At 39.8% G+C, this 26,959-nt stretch overlaps 1 long non-coding RNA gene across 1 annotated transcript in view; it reads right to left on the reverse strand.

The window, feature by feature from the left end:
* LOC138159171 (uncharacterized) overlaps positions 1-16,985 on the reverse strand; it is a 169,002-nt gene extending 152,017 nt beyond the window's left edge. Inside the window, exon 1 of the long non-coding RNA XR_011167832.1 lies at positions 16,772-16,985. This is a non-coding gene — a long non-coding RNA (uncharacterized lncRNA). The remainder of the gene's footprint in view (positions 1-16,771) is intronic.
* Positions 16,986-26,959: the final 9,974 nt, after the last annotated feature.

A 26,959-nucleotide genomic window follows, 5' to 3' on the forward strand; every position in this document is an offset into this window, starting at 1 on the left:
AAGTAGTTTGTCATTTCCTTTTCCAGCTTATTTTACAGATGAGGAAACTGAGGTAAACAGGATTAAAGTGACTTGCCCGCAGGGCCACACAGCTAGTGTCTGAGGCCAGATTTGGACTCAGGAAGAGGAGTCTTCCTGACTCCAGACCCAGCTCTCTATCCACTATGCCACTCAGCTACCCTTTTGTTTTTATAGTCACCAAAATATAATCAGTACTTATTAAACTATTACATGCAAGGCACTATAACCTAGCCCTGGGGATACAAAAAGAAGCAATTGATATTCCTTGCCCCCAAGGAGCTTACAATTTAATAAGCACTATAAGCAGAATGAAACCTGGCATTCTCTGCCCAATTCTTTCAGCTGTATCACTATGGGAATTAACTAACAACATCGGAAAAATTAGTATATGGGAGGAAAAGAAAAGAATACAACCCCTGTTCAGTATATACCGTGTTTCCCCGATAAGACACTGTCTTATTATTTTTTTTGGACAGAAAAACACCAGAGGGCTTATTTTCAGGGGAGGGCTTATTTTAATGAACATTGACAGCAATTTTAATAAACAGGTAAATGTGAACAAAAAAAATGTACCTTTATTCAATAATGATCATGTCATTTTCTTCAACAACATCGTCATAAGTGTCCATACCCTGAATTCCGTCCTGGATGTCTTGCGCCTCCATTTCCTTCAGAAGAAGTGGACCCAATCTGTCATGTCCAGCAATATAGCTCTCTTTAAATGAATATGTCTTGTCCAGGTAACCTGCTCGTAGTACAGCTCGGAGCGCGGAGTGCGTTTCACTGGGGGGGGGGGGGGGGTGCATACAGAGGGTACCGTAATGTAGCGTGTAACACAGGGGATCACCTTCACTACAGTAGCAATCTCAATAGGGCTTATTTTCGGGGGAGGGCTTATTTTAGAGGAATATTACACAGTAAGGGGAGGGCTTATTTTTGGGATAGGTCTTATTATCGGGGAAACACGGTATGCAAAAATAAATGGATGTCGAATAAAAGGCCAAATAGTCAACTCCCATTTTCTTCCTTTTTTTTCTGGCAAAGAAAATGACCTATGTACTAGAGGGGGCAGAACCAAAATGGCTAATGGAAATAGAAACCAACTATAAAAGAGAAAAAAGTAATATTATTTCAAAGCACCCAAGCATGCAAACTATATCCCCAGGGTAGTGAAAACACTAGCAGTTGTGACTGCCAGATCACTGCTGGATGAGCACTATTTCTAGAGAATGGGAAAAGAGCTACAGGGCTGGGACAAATGTTCTGATTATCCCAAGAAAAGAGAGTAGAGTCAATAAACAACAGCTTGGTGCACTTGAATTCAACTCCTAGCAAAATGCTCCAAAGGACATGTGAAGGAAGACACAATCCAAAGAAAGAACTAATAAATAGAATGTATAGAATGGTTTTACATATGCATATATATTTGTATCTAATGGTAGTCATCTTGGGGGCAGGGAGGGGAAAGGAAGAAAAAAAAGGGGGAAGAAATTTAAATGATAACTTTATTATATTTTTAAATTTATTTTTATTTTTATTTTTTATTTGTATTTATTTTATTATATATTTAAAAGGAATAGCAACTTGCACATAATAGATTTGTAGCTTCATATGCAATCATCTTTTTATTATGCTATATAATCTAGCTACCAATCAAAAGGAGAAATGTCGTTAGTCTGATATAAACAATCCTTAATAAATGAGCTTTCCTTTCTAGATATTCACAAACCATGCTTTTAATATTTTATTTTTAATTTATGAACAGACATTTTGATTGGTAGCTAGACTGGTATATCAAAAATGTGCTGCACAATAGTGATTCTGATTTTTTTTTTGCTTATAGCAAAGCAGAACTCTTTACTATCCATGCCATGATAGCTTCCCCTTTTCCTCCTCTTCAGAATGTTCTTCATTGTTTCATAATTTCATTCTTGAGAGCTTCCTATGAATCCTAGGCTGAATTCCTCTGTCGAAATTTGGACCATGGGATCCTATCCTCTATTTGGATATTTTGGAATTTTTTCTCCCAAAATCTAAGGTATGGGTGGGATTATGCCTGGAATTTCCACTCTTCTATATCATGAGTTCTAAGATGGAGTGGTCACTTCTCCCCCAAGGTGGCTCCTTTTTCTATTTCAACAACCCTTTGATTTCACTTTATTGATTTGATTAAGATCAGGAATGAGAGTTCTCTTTGCTACTCCCTCTGCCTTGCTGAAACAACTAGGTGGTGTAATGAATGGAGTATTGGGCCTGGAGTCAAGAAGCTTTATCTCCCTGAGTTCAAATCTGGCCTCAGACACTTAGTGGTTATGTGACCCCGGGCAAGTCACTTAACTCAGTTTCCTTATCTGTAAAATGAGCTGAAAAAGGAAATGGCAAACCACTCCAGTCTCTCTGCCAAGAAAACTCTAAGTAGGGTCATGAAGAGTTGGATACAACTGAACAATAACAACTGCCTTGTTGAGTAGGTCCAAATCTACAACAGAAATTCTGCAAAAGAAACATCAAAACTTCAATGGAAGCAGGTTCAAATTCCATCTTTCATGCTGACCACCTATGTGATGTCAGGTTGCTCACAGTCTACCCAGGGCCCCAATTTTCTAATCTGTAAAATCATTGCTTTGGACCAGATGGCCTGTGAAATCCCTTACAGTTCTTGATCTACAATCCTTTTATCATTTCACATTTTCTTTTTGTTGTTGTCATCACTGTTCTAAAAAGGGTGACCTATGTAAGTTGAGAGCTTTGAGAGTCCCTTTGCTCCCACCCATAACACCTGGGGTGTTGCAGAGGGAACGTCTCAGCCTGTTGTAATTCTTGACTGAGATAAAGTGCTACAGCTGCTGGCATAATGAACTTTGCCAATCAGTACTGTTTACATGACCTGACAACATGGTAGGACTGGCAGCTTCAATGTGAAATTCCCACAGAAGTCAGAAATCCATCTGCAGGAGCTTTTGCACACAATTAATGGTATGTCTTCTTGTGTGTATGAAATCATTTGTCCACTATGTTCATGGATCCTGGTCACTGCCTGTTGGCTCTGAGACCTCTCATGACACTTAGATCAAAGACTGGTAAGAATCTGGTATTTAAAAAATTTGGCATGCTGGGGGATTACTCCTTATCAATCAATAAAACAAGTCTTTATTAAGTGCCTAGTATATGAAATCACTGAGGGAGATAATATGGACAGAGAGAAGGAGGCTATTGGGGTCTCAATGGACAGAGTATTGGACTTAAGTCAGGAAGACCTGAGTTTGAATATGGCCTCAAAAACCTACTAGCTGTTCAACTCAGAAGAAATCATTTAACCACTTTCAGGCTTGGTTCTTCATTTGTAAAATGGGGATAATAATAGTATTAACCTCACAAGGTTGTAGTGAGGACCAGATGAAATAACATGTAAAGGATGGGAGGATGTTTCACAGATAACACCCAGGAGGCACTTGATTTCTTGGTCTCCAGCCTCTACCAGATTCACTCTTGATCTGGTCAGACAGGCAGACAGCTTCAGAGGGGTTAAAAATCAGCTCTAGTCTTCTCAAATAGTTGCTGGGAGAACCAGCTCCTACAGCATTCCCTAATCACCCTTCTCACAGTGTTGTAAGGTATCCAAAATCACATGCCACCTGATTCGGAGCCCACCATTAAGGCACCATTAAGCCCCTTTTATTTGTCTTTGTCTCTATTCTAAACCCTGTAACTGCTTGTAATAGTTTAAAGGCGTAGTCCTGGGTAAGAGTGAATCACCCAAGGCATAAAGTTCCCTGCTCCCTTATTTTTCCTAAGTTAGCACTTCCCTAAATCAGTAAGCCTTGAAGTAGCATTTTATAAGGGTTATGGTACAAATCTGAATAGAGATCATGGGGCAAGTCTATCCCATGCAAGAGACCACTCTCTTCTGGGATGCTGACCCAGCAAGGCCCTCCACCCTTCATCCAGAACATGATCCTGGCCTGTTCCATGACCCCAGCCAGTTCTGGGAAATTCCACTCCCCCTGTACCCTCCACCCTGTTCTGGGTGGAACCTCATCACATGGAGGGTCCCGGCCTTGTACCCTTGCACCATGTTTCCCAAATTAGCCCTGAGCTATAGATCCAACCAATGGCTGTTCTTGGCTTCTGTATTTCATTGCTTACACTAGCTCCCCTCCCCAATTGTGGTTTTTGCCTTTATAAGCTTTGCCTGTATCTTAATTAAGGGCTGCCTGACTTGAGTGTATACTCCAGGCCATCGCTTGATCAATAAATCCACGTCTAAACTTATCTAAAACCCAGGTCTGGGTCTCGCTCTTATTCTCACCACAACAACAGGGGCCGGCGAAAAGGGAGAGTCAACTACCCCTATGTCTCAATAGGGGTCAATCAAGAAAGGTACAGCTTGTGCAATCCCCTAAATTCCCACATGCCTCAATGGAGGCCAGCTGAGGCACACACAGATTCCCCAATGGGTTCCCTGTGTTTTCCTCCACTCAATGACCAGTGCCCACCTGCTTTATAAGGCAACAGATAAGGCATCTTGCCAACATTAGACTCACAAGTTAACTTTAACAATATCATCATTCTGTGCAAGCATAGTAAATATCAATCATGTCACCCCCTTATCTCACAGCACAGCCTCAGTAGGGCTGTCTGTCACGATGATTCTGGGAACTACTATTTAGAATCCTTGGTGATTCCAGGAGTTAACAAACACCTGGAACTAGACATTCCCATGGCCATGGATTCTGAGAAACTAAACTAGGAAAAGAATAACAAAATCCTCCGTACTTACAGAGGATCAACAAAATATTTATAAAACATTTAGCACACTACCTGAAACATAGTAAGTATTTAATACTTCTTTCTTTCCTTCTTTATTTCCTTTCTTCTTTCTTACAACTAATGAGTTTCTCCTATTCTGTATCAGAGACTCACAGAAAGTTAGAATTTGAACTTATTAAGATGATTAAGTAGAACCTTTTTACTGAAAATGAAAATATTCTTCTTGGCAGAAATTGGGGCCCATGGATATGGAATACTGTGTATTCCACTGACCTTTCAGGCCTGAATGAGATGAGTGAAAGTATTCTCATAAAATGAAGGAGACAGTCACCAAAATTGAGCTAGGTCCTAGACCTCCCCAAAACCTAAATTTTGTTTTCTAGTAAATCACCTGATTTCAGAGAAATCAGGTGGTATGCCCCTTCTCCCCCTCCCTTTTTCCTGTAAGGGGGGCTTTTATGACAGCCCCCTTCTGCTAAATATGGATAATTATAGCTATAAGGCTAAACGTAAAGAGGGACTTTTCAGGTTCTTGTGTAGACTGTGAGGCCATACAATCCCACCAATGGATTGATGGTCTAGCTGCAGAGGGAGGATAGTGGGAGGAGGATTTCGGGGTTTTAGGGGTATTTCCTAGAATTGTTTGTGTAAGGGTATATAAATGCTTGCTTGACTCTTGCTGGGTGCCTCCCTATACCAGGCTTGTCTGGAATAGGTGATGCCCAACTCTCGTGAGACTTGTCTTTAGAATAAAGAGCTTCTGTTTCTACCTGGAGAAACCTCTGAGTTTTATTTGGGTAAGGGTCTGTGGGATCTTTATCCCACACAGGCCCCTTTCTTATGGACTAGTTTAGTGCTGAAGAAGATGGGGAGGGGGGATAAAACTTTGGTGTAAAGGAAAAGAGTTCAGTCAATTCATAAAGAATGTAAGATACTGTCTCAGTTATAGATAAATATTATGACATTTGAAAGGAGTAGAGAAAGAACTTTGATTTAGTTCAAAGAAAAAACTGCTTGGGGCAGTTAGCTAGTGTAGTGGATAGAGCACTGGCCCTCAAGTCAAGAGGACCTGAGTTCAAATGAAGCCTGAGATACTCATTAGCTGTGTGACCCTGGGCAAGTCATTTCACCCTGTTGGCTTTAGTTTCATCATCTGTAAAATGAGCTGGAAAAGGAAATGGCAAACCACTCTAGTATCTTTGCCAAGAAAAACCCAAATGAGGTCAGTCACAAAGAGTCAGACATGACTGAACAACAACAAAAATCTCACAGGGTTGTTAAGAGGATCACATTCAAATCCCTGCTTCAGACACTCCCCAGACGTGGTGGTCTGTACAGCCTTAGTTTCTTCACGAGTAAAATGGAGACAGCAATAATACCTACTTCACAGGGTTGCTGGGTGGCTCAAATAAGAGAACACAGGCTAAAGGCTTTGCAAACCTTAAGGCACTACGTAAAGGCGAGCCATTAATTCTGAAAGCACTTTTCAAACTTGATACAAAGTGCTATAGCAAGGTTGTTGTTTGTTGTAAAAGCACTCCATAAATGTTTATTGTCTAGGGAACAGAAATAAATAAATGTAAACCACAAGGCCAGGATGGAAAGGGAGAAAACAGAAGTCAAATTATTTCTTATTCTCTCTTCTTCCTGCTTGCCAAAGTGGAAGCATTTTACATCAGCCGGGAAGCCTGTCAACAGCTCTGTTATTTGCCCAGTAACTAGACATCCCCAGCTGAGCTCACTCTCCCTCAGAGATCCGAACAGACAGAACTGTCTGCAACAGGTCTTTGTTTTCTGATTGATAATCAAACCCAGGAGCCCTCCGAATATCATTCTCTCCCCCCCTACCCCCCACCTGCCAGTTGATCTAAGAGGCTCTGATCTCATAACACCATTGTTGTCTCTCCCAGAATATTATCACCAAAGAAATGTCACAAAGCCGGTCTGATTGGCTGGGGAAAAGGTAATCATTTATCCAAATTGTTCTGCTCAGCAGACAAGCAGTTAGGGGCTCATATTTCAAAGCAGGTGTTGTTCTTGTAACTAAAAAGTTCAACTTGCAGGATAGCAATATTGGGAGGCTTAATAAGCCTTGCATATGATACTGGAAGAACTGATTGGGTTTTTTTTCCCCCAAATGAGTTTGGGCAGGATTTACACTGTGGTAGATGGGAGGGTCATCTTGGTCCTCTCAGGCCAAGATGTCTGAGGTCTCCTTTGTTCCCTTGGCCCCAAGGGGAGGCGTTTTCCAAACTAATACTACTCAGATGGTCCAGTGGGTCTCTGAGCACAACATATATCCTCCAGAAGGGACAGACCTAATATATTGAGGTATTATCTGAAATTCTACCATTAGAAAGTCACATCTTTAAGTATTATCTTCAAATATCCTCTCTTAAAATGTTGTTTGCTATCAATCATTCACATATTGGTATGAATCAGTTTATAAGCTATGGTGATAAGGAAGCTAGGTCCCATGGTAGAGAGACTGCTGAATGTGAAATCAGGAAGGTCTGAGTTCAAATCCTACCTCAGACACTTAGCTATGTGACCCTGGGCTAATCATTTTGGCTCTGTCTCTACTTCCTTATCTATAAAATGGGGACATTATTATTATTGTTGCTATTAATAGCAGTTACCTCACTAGACTTTTGTGAGCATCAAATGAGATAACATGTAAAGTGCTTTGCAAACATCAGAGCTCTATACAAATATTAGTTATTATTGTAAACGTTAGCAGAAATACAAATGGTCTGAAAGTCTGGACACCTGAGTTCAAAAAACTCTCTCCTCTAAAAAAAACCAAACAAACAAAAACCAGCTTTTCTACAAACTCTATAACCGTGGGTAAATCCTGTAACTTCTCTGAGGTAAACTGTGTAGGAAATAAGGCTTTGAGTCTAGAAGATGAGTTCAAGTCCCACCTCACATTCTTCCTAGGCTTGTGACCCTAGATTAAATCTCTCTGTGCCACAATGTCTCTTTTATCTAAAGTGGGGAGGGGAGATGTTAGATTCAAGGAAGTCTGAGGTCCCATCCAGCTAGAAATCTATAATTTCATCTGCAGAATAAGGGCATTGGGCTACATGGGTCCTTTCAAGAAATAAAACTCTGATTCCTAGGACTTCTGGATTCTTTTCTATTCATGGGATCCTATGGATCAACTAGCTCCCAGAGTGAATCAAATTTCCTTTTTTTAATTCTGACCACATCACCAGAGGATCTGCCACACAGAAATTATACTACCACCAAGAGTAATTTACCGACGTTGTTGTTGTTCAGTCATTTTCAGTTGTATTCAACTCTTCATGACCCCATGTAGTTTTCTTGGGAAAGATACAGAAGTGGTTTGCCACTTTTTTTACCAACTCATTTTACCAGTGAGGAAACTGAGGCAAACAGAGTTAAGTGACTTGCCCAGAATCACACAGCTAGTAAGTATCTAAAGCCAGATTTGAACTCAGGAAGATGAGTCTTCCTGACTCCAGGTCTGGCACTCTATTCACTGTGCCACCTAACTGCTCAATTTGCCTACATAATTTTGATAAGAGAGGAAACCTGGCATAGAGACTAGAGAGTCATACTGGCTACTATGCCACCTATATGCCTCACAACCATATCCAATTAATCAAGTCACACTGACATGTGATGTATTGACAATAGATTAAGGTACTTCACCCTATCAGGGGAACAATATTTTTAAAAAGGACATTGGAAGAAGCCAGGAAAATCTGGGCTTAAATTCTGCCTTTTATAGACTAATTGCATGGCCTTGGACACGTCCCTTAATCTCTAGGTGCTCTAGGCCACTCTCTAAAACTGTAAATTACAACAAATATGCATTGCTAAACAAAACAGATTTCCTCAATGGTTGTATACCAATATTTTATATATATATATATATATATATATATGTATATATATATATATAATGTGTGTGTTTGTGTGTATGTATATGTGTATATATACATGTCTCTTTGTGTGTATACAAATATATATCTCATTCTGAGCCCTAAATACATCAATTCTCTGTAATAGAGAGCATTTTCATTATCAATTTGTCTTTCTTTTCTTCCCATTGGAGTGTGGGATAAGACGGAGAGAAAATAAATTTCTGTTCTTTTTTTTTTTTTTAAAAAAGAAGTGCAGGGCAGTGCTACAAGTGTGAAGTGTTGCCTGCATTTTCAGATGAGGTTACAAGAGACTTCTTTCAAAGTGAGAGCAATCTAAATGTTTTTGATAGAAAAACAAAACACACCAGTAAAACTTTTTTAAAAGAGGATAAATTACAAAGAAGGTGCTAACCTATGCTAGGAGAGAGAATTTCTTTACCTGGGAGTTCCCTCTACCAATGAAATCACAGATCCAGAATCAATCTGCCTTCTCCTCATTTTAGTAGCAAAATACCGGCTCTTTTTTTTTCTTCTGGAAGGGAGGGGGGAGGTGATCGTGCAACTCTCCAAACCAGCATCCCCCCTCCCCCAAATTCATTTTATCTATTGGTTTTCCTATCACTGCTGCTCACTCGGATAGTGTAAATAAGTTGTACATTCAAGCCTTTTAATGTGGTTATTCAATTTGCTCAAGCCAAAGTAAGTACTTCCCCTGGTTTCCATGACAACAGCTCTGAAAATTTGGTCCTCATATAACTGAGTTATTGCTTTTCTCCTCCTGTACTCTAAGACATCAGGAAATTAACATAATGTAGTCATAAGGAAGACAATCAAAACCCTCATTTCTTCCACACACAAACACACACTCCTATAGCCCCCAAATTCATAAATGTCATTATGGGAAGCAGAGCTGAAGAGAGAGGAGGCAGGCCCTGTGTTCTGACAACATTGTTAACAACCAAGATTTCATTTCAGATGCATTTGAAGTCAGATGCAGTTAAATCAGACCATTGTGGCTGCCAAGTGCAGACCTGCAGGGATAGAAAGACAGAAGCAGCAGGAACCAGAAATCAAGCTTCAGCCATCACATGGCTGACCAGGCTCCTCTGGTGTGGTGAGTCAACAAGGGCTCAGATACAAGTTAGTTCCAGATTGGGTTTTAATTTTTCTTTTCATCCAAAAGATTTTTTTTAGGAAAATTTCCCCACTCAGGGAAGAGGTTGAGTTTGCTCTTTTAGCCACAGGGTCCTCAGATCTCAGAAACAGATTCATAGATTCGTAGATTTAGACCTGAAAGGGAATGATAATCCAGCACACTCATTTTTTTTTTGGAGGGGGGAAGGCAGGGAAATTGGGGTTAAGTGATTTGCCCAAGGTCACACAGCTAGTAAGTGTTAAGTGTCTGAGGCCGCATTCGAACTCAGGTGCTCCTGACTCTAGGGTCGGTGCTCTATTCACTGCACCACCTAGCTATCCCATCACACTCATTTTTAAAGATGAGGAAATCAAGACCCCAGGGGTTTGAAGTGACTTGCCCAAAGATACACAGGTAGAAAGTATCAGAGCTAGAATTCAAACCCAGTTTGTATGTCTCCAGATCCAGTCTTCTTCTCACCTTAACCTCCCTCATACTGAACCTGTTTCAGTTTTTGTTTGTTTGTTTGTTTGAATTTCCAGATGTACAGGGCCAGCCTTAACCATCAGTAGAACAGGCATCTGCCCAGATCATGTGATTTGAGGGCAAACAGGTAGACCTTTCTGACCAAAAAATATTGCTACTCTTGTCCATAATATTCGTGAATCATTTACTTCTTTCATTAGAGGCCTCAGTGTTCTCCATGGGATCTCCCTTTTGCAAACTCACCCTTCCTTAATTGGTTATTTTGTCCAATACTAGCATTCTATATTCCATAAACCCATGAATTCCTGGGTAGGCCTTGGTGAGCTTACTTTCATCTTACCCATCTCAGGTTTAAACAAGTGAAAAGATCCTTGTGGCAAGGCCTAATTTAGGTTTAGGGATGAATCCTTAAGTCACCTTGATACCTGAAAATACAGGACCTCTCTGCAAGCTTCTAGGGCCTATGAATGACTTATGCTGTGGAAATTATAAGAGATATATATGTCAGGCATAAGAACAGCTGATTTTTTTTTTCATTTTACAAAATATCTAAAACTTCTCTCTTTTTTTAAGACTATGTAACAGGTATTTATTGCAAGTCCATACCACCCAAAAGGGTGTCGCCCACATGGGAAGCATGGAAGACCTACATGGAGACCCCACATTTGGGAGACAAAGAAAGTGATGCATGCACGGACATTCTGTATTGGCCAGTCCTTTCCACATTCAGAAATAAGGATAAAGGACTTCTCCACTCACAGTAGGTGAGTGATCTAAGGGGGAAGGGACGTGGCCCTCAGGTCCTCTCCCCTAACCACATAGTGTCGCCTTCTGTGAATGATTGGGTCCTTCACCTTTATACATGAATGCAGGGAAAAAGGGCAGACTGTGCTTAGGCAGTTTTAAAGACACAGGCCGTTCCAGTCATGCAGCCAATGGGAAAAGGTGGCTCTCAATCATATGGTGGGGCAGCATCAAATACATGTGCATGTGCCAGTTTTCTTGTCTCCCAGAAGCAGATCTCCAGCACCTTGAGATATGGAAGACACCGTTTTAGACTTTGGGCAGGAGTCAAACCCTATTACTAGGCACCACTGGAAAAATGTGGAAATATAAGGTGGGGAGGAATACTTCCAAAGCTATGGGACAAGACCAATTAAAGATCACAGAATTGGAGAATAGAACCGAAAAGGGCATTAGAGGCTATCAAGTCCAAAGCCTTCATTTTATAGATGAGGAAACTGAGATACAGAGAATTTAAGTGACTAGAACAGGATCAATCAGCTAGTTTGCATCTGAAGGAGGATTGGGGAGGCCAAATCAGAAGAATCTGATAACAACTTTATTTCTTATGGTAACTCATCTATTGTTGCTCAGTCATTTTTTTCAGTCATGTCTGACTCTTTGTGACCCTATTTGGGTATTTCCTTCTCCAGCTCATTTTACAGATGAGGAAAATGAGGCAGAGTTAAGTGATTTGCCCAGGGTTACTCAGTAAGTGGCTAAGGCTAGATTTGAACTGAGGAAGATGAGTCTTTCTCACTCCAGGCCAGGCACCACCTAACTGACCAACTCATCTATTCCTTATGCCAGAAATAGGAGCTTAAACCCCAGTCTCCAAGTGTTCCTGACACCAAGGACACTACATCACATCGGCTTCAACCAGTCACAAATTTGAGTTACATTTCATCTTTACCCTTAGTCTCCCTCTGGTGACCATAAAGCAAGTAAGCTATGTGAGGCATAAAGACACTACAAAATCCTAATAAAGAGATATACTTTGGGGGAGCAACAGCACCTCTAACCCCATTCCCATCTGAAAACCTGGGGGGCCTGATGTGAAATACAGTACAGCTGGGAATTACTCCTCCATGGAGAGAAGAAATAAAGCTACAATACTTTTTTCCATAATTTTAAGTTCTTCAAGACAAATTGATACTAGGACTTGGAACCATTTATCCAAGCACATATTTAGTTGTCAAAAGGGCCACAGTGAGATGAAAATGGAAGTACCCTCCTGCCCCATCCCTGAGATTTCTGAAGAGTGAAAATAGAAAGATTGTTCACATTCCTATAAATAATATCTTGAATTTGATTAACCTGCAGCCCAGAAATATGAAGTAACTTTCCTGAGCTCACATAGTTAAATAACCTAGACTCAGGACTAGAACATAGAACTCTTCATTTATTTCCAGTATGCCATATTGTCTCCCTTGCTACCTGAGGGATACCTAAAGTACTTTTTTCATGGAGGACCTCCCCCTTAGCATTTATTCAGTGCTAGTTATTTAATTCTAGAGACTTTGGTAAGTGCAGTTAAAATTATTCAAAATTGACCACAAGTACAGAAACAAATTGGCTAGAACAGTAGGAAGTTGGCAAATGCATTCTTAATGCCCCAGGTTACTTGGAGAATTCTATATTGACAGGAGGAGTCAACAAGCATGTTTGAAATTTTTGGAAAAATTAAAGGTCACAGTATTTGTAGGCCAAATGGATTTTCTAGACTGTTAACAAACATTCCTCCCAAATTAAAAATTTTTATGTGCTTGAAAGTTTCTCCTCCCTCCCTCCCCAACAGGGCTCAAAGTTGTGATAATAATTACATTACATCCTTTTAATAACTACCTCATATTGGTACAATGTCTTGTGCTTTTCCAAGCATTTCCATAAACTCTCTCTTATGTGCTCCTCATAACCACCCTGTAAGGAAGGCACAAAAGGAACTGGCGTCCCCATTGGAGAGGCCATAAAACAAACACAGAAAGATTAAGAGACTTGCCCAAAGTCACAGTGAAGTTCAGCAGAGCTGCTACTAGAACCCTAGTTTTTCTTTTCTTTTTTTCCTGTAACATGTTTTCTAGAGCATGCTAGGTGATGAAAATTCTAGGAACATCCCTAAATCCAGGGGTTTCACTTTCTACTAAATGATGAAAGGGTCATTGTCCCATTTGAGGCTTTAGGAATATAATCCTGATCCCTTAATCCTCCTCAGTCGGTTCCTCCAAAGTGAGTTATCCAAATCATGCTCATTCATCCATTTAGAATACAAGAAGTTACTTTTCTAAAGTATAAAGTCTTGGGTACACATTATATATAAGTAGGCAAAAAAAACAGCTAGCCAGCAGAGTTTCAGAATCCAGCTTTGTACAGTTCCACATTTTTCTCTAGGAGCCAAGACTGTCTCAGTCCCTTCCTCTCCTGTTCTCCATTTGTCACACCCTAATCATTAACGAAAAAATAATTAGACTTTTTTTTTGGTGTGTATTCTAGCAATGGGTAGCTAGATAGAACAGTGAATAGGGATCCAGGCCTGGAGTCAAAAAGACCTGAGTTAAAATCTTGCCACAGAAACTTACTAGCAGTATGATTGGACAAGTCACTTAATCCTGTTTGCCTCAGTTTCTTCTTCTTTAAAATGAACTGGAGAAGGAAATAGCAAGTCACTCCAGCATCTTTGCCAAGAAACCCTAAATGGAGTCACCCAGAGTCAAACATGACTGAAATCACTGAACAATTCTAACAATGTCCTCCAAGATCCAGACAAAACATGGGGTAGCTAGGTGGCACAGTGACTAGAGCACTGGCCTTGGAGTCAGGAAGACCTGAGTTCAAATCTGGCCTCAGACATTTAATGCATGTATGGTACTAGCTGTGTGACCTAGGGCAAGTCACTTAATCCTAATTGCCCTGCTTTCCTCCCTCCAAAAAAGGAAAAAAAAAACGATCTAGACAAAACAATTACCCAGGATGCTCTAACATTTGAACTATTTTCTGTTTTCCTTGTTTCCCCACCTTCATTAATCTTCTCTTACTAATCCTTAGGCATGGGATGTAAAATAACCCTTCAATCTTTTTTCTTCTTGATTCATATCCTAGTTAACTCACTCTTAAGTTTCTTCTACTTTGGCTTCTTTTGGCTTTGTTTCTTCCCATTTCAAAACACCTCCTTCCTGAAGCTATAAAAACACCACCTGGTCTGCCCCTCTTCTGTGTTTTACAGGTTGATTTCTGAGCTTTCACAAATTAGCATCTATCTACGTTAAAGCTGATCATACATAAGGTAGACTCTATCTACCAGTAGAAGGGGTGCAGACAATGCCTTTGCCTTTCGGAGAAGACCTTCATCCCAGACCAACCCAAGAAGAAAAATATTCAGATACTGTGTCAATGGGTAGAATCTATCTATCATAACTCTTATTGTTCAAGTCAATGCCAGGAACAATCAATAAACTTGGAGACTCAAAATTTCATTGAAGATTCATAATTCTTCAAGTCAGCTCCACTATTCTACTGAACCTGTTTGCTTTATATAGGGAAGTAGACAGAAAACACTATTCAATCAGCATGCAGGCCTGCATCTCACCCCATCAAAAATGTAGTTAGTGTTGGAGAAAATGTGGGGAAATTGGAACACTAATGCATTGTTGGTGAGTTGTGAACTGATCCCACTGTTCTGGAGAGCGATTGGGAACTGTGACCAAAGGGCATAGTTTTATAAACTGTGCATACCCTTTGATCCAGCAATATCACTTCTAGGTCTGTATCTCAAAGAGATCACAAAATAGGGGAAAGGACCCAGGTCTACAAAAATATTTATAGCAGCTCTTTTTGTGGTGGCAAAGAATTGGAAATTGAGGGGATGCCCATCAAATGGGGAATGACTGAACAAGTTGTGGTACATGAATGCAATGGAATACTACTGTTCCATAAGAAATGGTGAGCTGGTAGACTTCAGAAAAACCTAGAAAGACTTACACAAATTGATGCTGAGTGAAGTGAGCAGAACCAGGAGAATACCATACACAGAAACAGCAACATTGTGTGATTACTGACTGTTAATTTTAGCTCTTCTGAGTTATGAAATTATCTAAGACAATTTCAAAAGATTTATGATGGAAAATGCTATAGTCTGAATGCAAAAAAAAATGTATTTAGATGGTATTAAGGAGATAAGTTGGAAAAAATTTCAATATTCACTTGTATTAGAAAAACTTTTAAAATGAGAATGTAAGCTTCTCGAGGGCAGAAACTATTTTGTCTTTGTATCTAGTACAAGGCATGAAACATAGTAGGCACTTAATAAATTATTGCTCACCAGAGAACAATTTATGCAATTACAATATTGTAAAAACAATTTTGTTTTTTAATTTTTCTTAAATAAATTTACTTATTTCTACAAGCACTCATTACCTTTCACTCCCCTCTCCTCCAACAAGCAAATTTTTTTAAAAAAATAAGAGAAAGAAAATCCTCTTCACATGGATACTTCAGCAAAATAAATTCTCATATTGGCCATGTCAAAAAAAAAAAGTGTATCTTTTTTCTGCATTTTTAAGTTCACCTCTCTGGCTGGAAGGTAGTGGTGTGTTTCAGCTTTAGTCTTTTGGACTCATGCTTTTATCATCGCCTTGATCAGAATACTAAAGAAAGATAAATAACTTTGAAAGATTTAAGAATTCTGATCAGTGCAGTAACCAACCACAATACCAGAGGGCCAATGATAAATCATGCTACCTGCCTCCTGAGAGAGAGATGATAGACTCAAGATGCAAAATGAGAATTAACATTTTATAGGACATGACCAAAGGGGATTTGTTTTGCTTGAGTATGCATATTTGTTATAAGGATTTTGCTTCTCTCTCTTTTTTTTTTCCAATGGGGGAGAGAGGTGGTGGGGAAAGAAAGTATATGCTTGTTAATTGAAAGAAGTCCTCAGTGCCAAAGTCATTTATAAATTCTCTGTCCTCTTTTTCCTGACCTCTCCACAACACTGCATAATGTTAACAATTCCATTTCTCTCTTCCAGTGGCTTCTGTGGCACCATAATATGCTCCTAGATTTTCTCCTATATCTCTTTTCACACTCCTACCTCCTTCCTTTCTCCCAAAAACATTAAGGCCTTAATGTTCTGTCCTCAGGCTTCCACTCTTGACCTGCTACATTCTCTTCTTAAGAAATCTTACCTACCCTCATGGCTTCCAATATCACTTCCATGTAGATGACTGAAATCAACTTATCCTGTCCTAACTTTTCTCTGGATCCCTAGTGCTGAATCTTCCCGTGCCAAATGGATATTTTTCAATATATCTAAAATCAAACTAATGATCAGTTCTCCAAAATTAGCTTTCCTCAAGAATCTTCCATACACAAAAACCGTCACCTTTGACTCCTTACCTTTGCTTTCTCTCCAATTTGTCACCTATTTCTTCCTACATCAAGTCTCTCTTTTTTTTTTCTTTTTGAAGGGTAATTGGGGTTAAGTAACTTACCCAAAGGTTACACAGCTAGTTTTTGGCGGGTGTGGGTGCTAAGTCCGGAACCGAACTCGGGGCCTCCTGACTCCTGCCCGGCGCTTTACTCACAGCGCCACCTAGCCGCCCCTAAGTCTCGTCTCTTCTCTTCTGTTTCTATTAATACCACAGTACAAACATTCATCTTGTGTGTGATAAAATAAATCACTTACCCAAGAAAGAAAGTCAGAGGCAGGCTTGCGATTAACAGGGAAATTTAATTGATCAAAAAAAAAAAATATCACCCCAGAGAGGGCGACCTTCACAAAAGAAGATTTGGACGAAGGAAGCAAGGAGACTCGAATTTCTAAATCCTGTAGGATCAGGTTTCTCTCTGTCCCTCTCCTCTCTGGAGAGGGCTCACAGTCTTAAAACAGGAATAGCGCAGAAGACGAAAGGGGAGGGGCATTGGGCAGTCCTGCCTCCTATTGGTGGGGGGGTGTGGCCAGCAGTACCGCGCCTAAGTTGAGGGAGCTCCGAGCACGTTCCCTCTAGCCATTATCCTCCCCTCTCATTGGTTGAAAAATAAGTTCACCTTGTTGGACTATTCTTCTCTCCCATTGGTTGGGGGAGGAAGGGTTAGCTGTCCCGGTTCCGAAGTGTAGTCTCGCCCGCCAGACTTGCTCTCCTTGTTTAGAACCTCTTCTAGGAGCCACTTAGTAGGTGGAGCAACAGGCCGGAACATTTGGTTTTACAGAGATTGTTTTCTTGAAGAGATAGATATGGGGGAAAAGGGAAATAGAAGGGGGGGGGGGGGGGGACTGTCCTCAGATTTTTGTACTATTTCTAGGGAAGCCAGGACGCTATTTCTGGGAACTAAACACATTTCACTCAGTCTCACACCTGGACTGTTGTTGAGCATATTGTCTGACTCTCCGTGACCCCATTTGAGGTTTTCTTGGCAAACATACTGCAATGGTTTACCATTTAATTCTCCACCCCATTTTACAGATAAAAAACTGAGGCAAAGCAGGGTAAAGAGACTTACCCGGGGTCACACAGCTAGTAAGTATCTGGGGTCACATTTGAACTCAGGTCGTCCTGACTCCAGGCCAGCACTCTATTCATTGTGCCACCTGGTTGCCCCACACCTGGACTACTTGATTCAAATTGAGCTGCTGCCTCTAGTCCCTTCTTCTCCCATTCATTTTTCATACTAACCTTATATTGTTATTTAACAATAATAATGATTTCCTTTTATATCAGGCTCATTTCTTCCTGAAATACTTCTTTCATTATGTGGTCCCCCTATTCAATAGTCTTTAGAGGAGACAACAAAACCTGGGTGCAAATCCTACCTTAGACCTTTACTAGCAAGTCACTTTGCCTTAATATTTTTAAAGTGCTTAACACAGTGTCTGGCATATTATAAGCACTGTGTAAATACTATTATGATGAGGATAATTTTTTTTGTTGTTTTTGGTAAGGCAATTGGGGTTAATAGACTTGCCCAGGGTCACACAGCTAGTAAGTGTCAAGTGTCTGGTCAGAGGCCTGATTTGAAATATGATGAAGATTATTGCTATTACATATATATATATTTCTCCAAGCCAACTATTCCAAGTTTCTTCAGCCATGCCTGACCTGATAAGAGCTCAACACCTTTCATCATTTTGATTCCCCTGTCCTTCCTAAACCATAGTGCTGAGAACGAAACCCAGTTTTGTTGTTGCTGTAGTTGTTATGGAGTTGTCTGACTCTTTGTGACCTTGTTTGGGGTTTTCTTGGCAAAGATACTGGAGTGGTTTTGTTGAGTCTTAGCTGGAAAAGACCTTGAGATTAGCATTGCTCCCAGTTAGGGAACCATATGTTGAAGTTTGGGGTTTAGAGGTGCTAGGGACCCCAAAATACTGACATGCTGGGTTCTGCTGAATGAATTCAACTCAAGCCTTCTCTCAGCCAAAGTAAAACAAAGTTAATTGAAGATTCACCACAATGGCTAGACTCTTAAGAAGTCTAAGTATTTGTGACACTTGTTTTGGACAAGTGGGCCAGAATAATCTGACTCAGACTCAGTCTGTGCTAGATTGAATCTCAGCACCTTCTTGGAGGCAAGATGGATCTTATACAGAAAGACTGTGGGAGGGATCTAGGGATGGTCTAGAGGAGGGGCTGGGGAGGGTCTTGAGGGGGAAAGGTCAGACTCCAGGAATGGGATTAAGGGTGAAAAATAGCTGAAGGCTACCTGGAGGTGACAGACAATGGAGGGCTAGGATAGTTGAAGGGTAACAGGTTTGGGTATAGATAGTTTGATAGGATCAAAGGTGGGAAGTTAGGCTAAATTAAGAGTTAACTAAGATTTGGGTTTAGCAATAATGAAAAGTTTATGGCCTCAGGCAAATGCCTCATCAAGTAGGAAGATTCAAGGTGGTTCCCAGAGTTTGTCAGTTTGTCATTTCATTCTCCAGCTCATTTTACATATGACAAAGCTGAGAAAACAGGGTTAAGTGACTTGCCCGGAGTCACACAACTATTAAGCATCTAAAGTCACATTTGAACTCAGGTTTTCCTGACTCCAGGCCTGACTCCACTCACACTAACTTCCTAAACACAGTATTCCACACATTGCCAGGGCAAGAATAGTGGGGAACTATCTAAGATCATGCTGGAGTCAGCTCATACTGGCTGGAGAAAGATAATTTTTAAATTTTGTGTGAAAATTTACACCTTGGAAATGGATCAGCAAGCACTACTACTAGCTAATTTTTAAATTTTCAGTGTGAGTATTTACACCTTGGACGTTGGTCAGTAAACAGTGGGTCATTGTTTTTTCAATTGCATAGACTAAGAAAATGTTAATGTAGATTGAACTTTGAAGAATGTCATGCATACATACTTTTTTTCACCAGAAAACTGGTTGTTAAACATTTAACTGACAAACACCCTTCCTATAGCCAACTTGTTCCTAGAAATTATACCCATCTAAATGCCATTCAAGGCTGGACTGGCTTTCTAGGCTGCCATCTCATAAGACTGATTCACATGGAGGTTGTATTACACTAAACCATGCCAGATCTTTTTTCAGACAAACAGCTGTGCAACCATGCTTCTCCTATCCTTTACTGATGAAACTGATTTTTGAAACTGAGTGTATGATTTTGCCTTTATCCTTGTAGAATTTCATCTTAATGGGTTCAGTCAAATATAATATTCTAGCCTGCCAAGAATTTTTTGGAGCCTAACTTTTTCATCTAAAATGTTAGCTATAGCTTTGTGTCAATTTCAAATTTGATGACCATACAATGTATGACTTTATCCAAGTCATTGATATTTATTAATATACTTATTACTCTATCCGTTTACTTATCCATTCATTCATTTATAAAGGACAAGCATAGATACTTAGGGAATTCCACTAAGGCAGGCCTGCAAAACATACAGCCTGAGGGGTGCTTGTGGTCAGCCAAAAGGATTTTGGATGGGGCAACCAACCATTGTCAGTCAGTCTCTAGTGGAACCAATCTGAAGCCCTAAAAAAATCAGCTTATCTTAATTTTGGCCCCTACCTACTGCCAAGTTGTGCAGGTCTGCACAGAAGACACTGCCAGTGAGGTGACAATGAACTTAATGTCTGCTCTTTGAATTCAGTCATCAACCAATGCCAAATGCATCTGACTGCATTACCATCTAGTTCATATCTCTCAGCCTTTTTGACAAGAATAGAGCTATACATCATCAGATAATGAGAGATGTTATCAGTTGTTTTGCTAAAACCTAGTTAAATTTCTGTCTAGTTAAACTTCTGCCTACAACAAGCCTCCCATCTATTACTTTGGTAACCCTATCAAAAAGGAAATAAAAGTCAAAAATGCAGGAATTGCTTGTATGAAGTCATGCAATCACTAATTCCTTTTCTAGATGTTTCTGGGTAGTTGGATAGCGCAATAAATCACTAGACCTGGAGTAAGGAAGACCTGAGGTTAAATCTGACCCCTTTACTTAGCTATGTGACTTCATGCAAGTCACTTTGTTGAGGTTTAGGAGATGCTCGGGACTCCAAAATACTGACACACTGGGTCCTGCCTGAATGAATTAGACCCAAGCCTTCTTTCTGCCAAAGTAACAAAGTTTATTAAAGATTTGTCATATTCGGTAGACTCTTTTAAGGAGCCTGAGTATTTGCATCGCTAATGCCAGTGGGCCAGATTGAATCTGAACTAGATTGAATCCGAGCATTTTCATGGAGGCAAGATGGATCTTATATACAGAAAAACTGTGGGAGGGATGTAGGGGTGGACAAGTAGTCTGGGGTGACTAGAGGAGGGTCTAGATGGGAATGGCCAGTAGCTGAGGTAACTAGAGGTCAGGCAGCAGGAACCTTCTTGGTTCTTTCTTAATGGGATATTGATGGGATCAAGCAGGGGAAGTATCCAGAGGCAATCTGGAGGTAACAAAAAATGGAGGGCTAGGCTAGGTTAAGGTTAACAGATTGGGGCATGAAAAGCCAGAAGCTGTGGGAAGATTCTAGGAGAGTCCAAGGTGGGGTTTTCCAGGGCCTATGGACAAATGGGACTCAAATTCTTTTGGAGTAGGGGGTGAGGGTCTCAGCTTGGGTTTCTACCCAGTTAACTTGTCTTCTGCTTGCTTCAATTCCCTCACCTGTATGATGGGGTTGATAATAGTATCTCTCAGAGTTGTCATGAGGACAAAATGAGATAAGATTTGTAAGGAGCTTTGTAAACCTTAAAACAATATATAAATATTAGCAATGACTATGATGATAACCAATAATGAGTAGATAATAAATGTTTATTGATTGTTTGATTGATTGAGATACCATTCAAAAAAAAGTTAAGTTCAATGCAGACAATTGTCACTTTAGGTTAAGTGGAGTGTTCAGCAGACCTCTATGCAAAGCAATTTTTATGTAATTCTAATTTACCTGAGGATTGTAGGGAAGAGAAGGAGGGAGGCAAGAAGGGGCTGTGTGTGAGGCCAACACACAGTTCATGGACATGTGGGGACCAGTGACAGAGAAGCAAGAACAGGAGGAGGAACATACTGGTGATGAGGTACAGGCTCTGGAAACCCTCTTGAACTCTGATTGAATCTTTCTACTTGATGAGACATTTGGCTGAGGCCATAAGCCTTTCACTGTGCAGCCCAAACCTCTGTTACTAGCCTAGCCCTCCTTTGTCCAGCTACTTCCCATCCTTGATCCTCCCAAAATATCTATACACCCTTCGACTACCTAGCCTTCCATTGTCTCATCTCCAGATAGCCTCCAACTACTTCCCACCCTTAATTTTTCATCACTGGAGTCTGACCTCATTTGACTCCTCCTGAAGACCCTCCCAAACTCCTCTTCTAGACCCCCCCAGATTCCTCCCACAAGGTTTCTGTATATAAGACCCCATCTTGCCTCCATGAGAAGAACACCAGAGAATAATCTAGCAAAGACTCACTCTGTGTTAGATTATTCTGTCCCACTTGTCCAATGCAAGCCTCACAGGAGGCTCCTTAAGAGTCTACCCATTATTGCGAATCTTTAATAAACTTTACTTTGTCTGAGAGAAGATGAGTTGAAATCATTCAGCAGGACCCAGCATGCTAGTATTTGGGGGTCTCAAGCACCCCTAAAACCTATACCTCAACATTTTATAGTTCCTTGTCTTCTACACTAGGGCCAGGGTCAGCCAAATGGGGGTCTGGCCAAAACTGAGAGGAAAAACACACATGGGGGAGAGACACAAATGAAGACAGAAGAAGGCAAGCAACATGCAGCTGCCAGGGACAGACTTAAAGTCTTGAATGCTGCTGACACTTGGGTGGGTAGGCAGAGCAGGGCAAGATGTCTCCTTTCTTGGGTCATGAGGTCTCAAGTCAAGCATACCATTGGGCAGCAGTGGTGGTCTCTCTCCACACTGATTATTCTGTTTTCACTTGAGTGATGTTTTTTTTTTTTAAACTCAAAAGCTTGTGGAACTGAATGTTGTAAATTAAAAGTAAATTTTAAAAAAGGGGAAAAAAGAATTTTTTTGGTAGAAGGTAAAGGACAAGAGTGAAGAATGAGAGCACAGTACTGTACAATAAAGTTAACATAGGTTTCTTTATGGAATGCAGATTTCTTTCAAAAAATCAGAAAAGTCAAATTTGTGTAATGAGAATTTATGTAAAGTGAGAACCATCTGTATTATATAAATCATTTAAATTCTACTATGCTTCTTCTGTAAGACAAATATTGTCCTAATACCCAAACTAGAGAAAGAAAGCTATGAACCAATATCTCCAATAAATATCAGTTGCAAAAAAAAGTTAATAAAATATTAGCAAAGAATCTCTAGTGACGCTTTTAATCATCATGATGGGTTGAATTTATATCAATAATAAAAGGTTGATTCAGCATTAGGAAAACTAAAAATAGACCATACTAATAAGAAAAACAATAAAAATCACAAGGTTTTACCAGTAGATGGAAAAATTAACAAAATACAATATTTCCATTAAAACTACTAAAAAAAAAAGCACAGACATAAAATACTTTTCCTTAATAATGGAGTAAATACTATCTATCTAAAACCAAGCACTAGCATTATGTATAATGGAGAAAAATTAGAGGCCTTTCAAATAAGATCATAGATAAAGCATATATGTCTACAATCATTGCTATTATTTAATAGGATTCTAGTTAAAACAATAATGCAAAAAAGAAATTGAGAGAATTAACAGACAAAAAAAAATTGTAATTACTATGGTTTATTTAGAGTCCTAGACATTGAACTAAAATTATTTAAAACAACAACTTCAGTAAAATGGCAAAATATAAATTAAGACCACAAATGTCATCAGCTTTTTTATATATTACTAATAAAACCCAGAAAAAAAGATTTTTTTAAATTCCATTTGAAATACCTAAAAAGTATATAAAGTATATAAAAGACCTAAGAATCATTCTCCTAAGATTTAGTATTTCTTGGTGTAGTTCAGTTGTACCTCACTCTTCATGACCCCATTTAGGATTTTCTTGGCAATGATGATAGAGTGTTTGCCATTTCCTTCTCCAGTGGATTAAGGCAAACAGGGGTGAAGCAACTTTCCCAGGGTCACACAGCTAGTAAGTGTCTGAGGCCAGATTTGAAGTCAGGTCCAGAACTCTATCCATTGAGCCACCCAGCCACCTCCACCTAGTATTTAACATGGATACAATTATAAAATGCTCTTTACAAAAATAAATTTTTTTTAAATAAGAAAGACACTAACTGTTTACAGCTGGGCAGTGCCAATATAATAAAAATTATGATATCACCTAAATTAATTTACAGATTCAGTAACATTTCCATCAACTACCAAAAGGTTGTGTTCTAGAAGACAAAATTATAACAATATCAATGTAGAAGAACAAAAGATCAAGGGTGTCAAGGGAAATCATGAAAAAAAGTAGAAATGAGGGGTGTCAAACAGTGCCAGATCTTCAAATATGCTATAAAGTAGTAGTCATCAAGGCACCTGGAGGTACAGTGGATAGAGTTCCAGACCTGGAGTCAAGAAGAATCATCTTCATGAGTTCAAATCCAGCTTCAGATACATCCTGGCTGTGTGACCCTGGGCAAGTCACTTTACCCTGTTTGTCTCATTTTCCTCATCTGTAAAATGACTGAATGGGGGTCATCAAAACGATTTGGTGTGGATTGAAAAATAGTAAAGTTGGTCAGTGGAACAGATAAAATAAACATGACCCAGAAGCAACTGAACATAGTAGCATAATATTCAATTAACCCAAGAACAAACCAACTGCTGGAGCAGTATACCTATATACTCCCCATTCAACAAATGATGCTGGGAGAACTGAAAGGCAGTGTAGCAAAAATGATAGCTTACACTACAGAAGGCCAGCATCCTTAACAACATCAACAAGTATTTATTAAGCACTTATGGACTTTGAATTGTGCTGAGGAAAGAAAGTGGGGAAAAAACAGTCCCCGACCTTAAGGAGCTCACATTCCAATAGGGGATACAATGTACAAATAGTTTTGTAGATTTAGAGCAGCTAGGTGGTACAGTGGATAGAGTGGATAGTGTAAAGCCAAGCATGAGCAGCTTTCCAGGGGACTGCTGCTATGAATAGCTTTAAAGTTCTGATCACATAGTATAGTGAACTCTCTATTTATTCAGCCATAAACCAAAGCAAAACATTCATAGAAACCAAAGTACAGCATTCATAGTGTTATAACATAATAACTTATCACTAAAGAGGCCACATAGTTTTAAGCAAAAGATATCATTCAGTAAGTCCTTAACTCAATCATCCTTAAGGAGCCAGCCTTCTTAAGGGACACAAAGTACAAAGATAAAAGTTTTCCACCCCTAGGTCACATTGTCTTAATCTCTCAGTCAAAAAGTCTTCTTTCTTCTTGATTAGAGATTAATTTCCAATCATCCTTAATTTAATCATCTTTAAGAGGTACAAGGTACAGAGTACAAAGTTCTCCCACCCCTAGGCCACAGTAAATCATGATCTTCTCAGTCAGCATTAAGTACCCAAGGAGAGGTCTTTTTGTCTTCACTTGGAGCTGGGTCCCAGATTCGTGGTTCCTCTTACTGGTCCAGCTCCTGCCTGAATCTACCCAGTCATCACCTGAATTCACAGATAGGCAGCCTCAACTCATTATCCAGCTCCTCATCCAGTTCTTCATCCAGTTCCATACTGAAGCTCACAGTATTCAGTCCACCTCAAGTCCTTCACGGTTTCTGTTTCTGGGAAGACAAAGCTTAACAGAGTCAAAACAACATTTATACACATTGCCAGCAGCATCATCAATTCACCTTCTGCCTGTGAAATCAACACAAACCCACAACAAAGGTTCAAGAAGTCAACACAAATCATCAGTATAGTCCCAGGAACTCCAAAACCCTCCTCTAAAACTTCCTCTTTCATGGCTTCCAGTAAGGTTCCAGGGCTTCCATACAAAGTATCACAAATAGAAGAGACAAACAGAGTGCCTGGCCTCCTCAAATGTTCCCCTTTTCAGTTCTGCTCTTTCCCAGCTTGGGCTTCTCCTTATATATGGTCTGTTTTACCCATCTTGGAATTCACAAGTTCTGCTTCTTGTAACAAAGACTTGATATAATCATGGGCAAGGCTCAAAAGAAACTTGAACTGAAAAAGGTGCTCAATAATTAAATAGCTGAAACAAGGTGCTAAGTACTTCTTTGCTTGCCATTACAGATAGGTGCAGGCCTAGAGTCAGGAAGACTTATCTTTGTGAATTCAAATCCAGTCTCAGACACTTACTAGCTGTGTGACCCTGGATAAGTTACTTAATCCTGTTATCCTCAGTTTCCTCATCTGGAAAATGAGCAGGAAAAGAAAATGACAAACCACTCTGGTATCTTTGCCAAGAAAACTTCAAATGGAGTCATGAAGAGTCAGACATGACTGAAAAACAATTTAACAAAAACAGTAAAGAAATTTATAGTATAAATGGAAATAATGTCAGAGGAAAAGAACTAACAGTGTGGGAAGGAGAAAGGGAAATAGGAAAGGCCTCCTATAGAAGGTGGTATTTGAGCTCAGTCTTGAAAGAAGCCAAGGAAGGCAAGGGGTTGAGGTGAACAAGTAGACATTCCAGGTATGGAGGGTAGCTAGTGAAAATACCCAAAGTTGGGATATTTAATTTCCTGTACAAAGAACAGAAGAATCCCAGTTTTGATGAATAGTAGAATATGTGGAGATGAGTAAAGTCAGAGAAAAGCAGGAAGGTAGGCAGGATCTAGATTAATTTATATTGCATCCAGGAAGTAATTGGGAACCACTGGACTTTATTGAGTAGGAGGATAACATGGTGAGACTTTAAAAAGATCTCAGACCCCAGATTTTTCCCATTGAAAACTTGCTTTCATTTTCTTTAGGAATATTGCATTGTCTCTAACAACATGGCAGCAGGGTGGTTTTGTGGTTGGGTACTAACAATGAAGTCATAAAAGCCTAGGTTCAAATTTTGTCCTGAAGAATAACCCTAGACAAGTCACTTAACTTCTCTGGGCCTCAGTTTCCTCATTAGTAATTCTATGATTTTTTTTTGGTCTTTTTGGAGGGGGGAAGGCAGGGAAATTGGGGTTGAGTGACTTGCCCAAGGTCACATAGCTAGTATGTGTTAAGTGTCTGAGGCTGGATTTGAACTCAAATCCTCCTGACTCCAGGGCCAGTGCTGTTTTCACTGCACCACCTAGATGCCCCAGTAATTCTATGATCTTAGTGAATGTGGATAAAACTCTCTTCAACTTCTCTGCCAGGAAGGAAACCAGTTAGATCTGAAACATGTATAGCAGTGTATTGTCTGTGGAGAAATACAATCATCACAGAGTCAATGAAAGGCACTTCAAATCATCTGGCCCTACAAACTGGCTGATTTTAGCTTTTT

Source organism: Petaurus breviceps, unplaced genomic scaffold (assembly GCF_028583685.1).
Source record: "Petaurus breviceps papuanus isolate PSGF00001 unplaced genomic scaffold, PetGlider_PUasm1.0 175, whole genome shotgun sequence".
NCBI classification, from domain to species: Eukaryota; Metazoa; Chordata; class Mammalia; order Diprotodontia; family Petauridae; genus Petaurus; species Petaurus breviceps.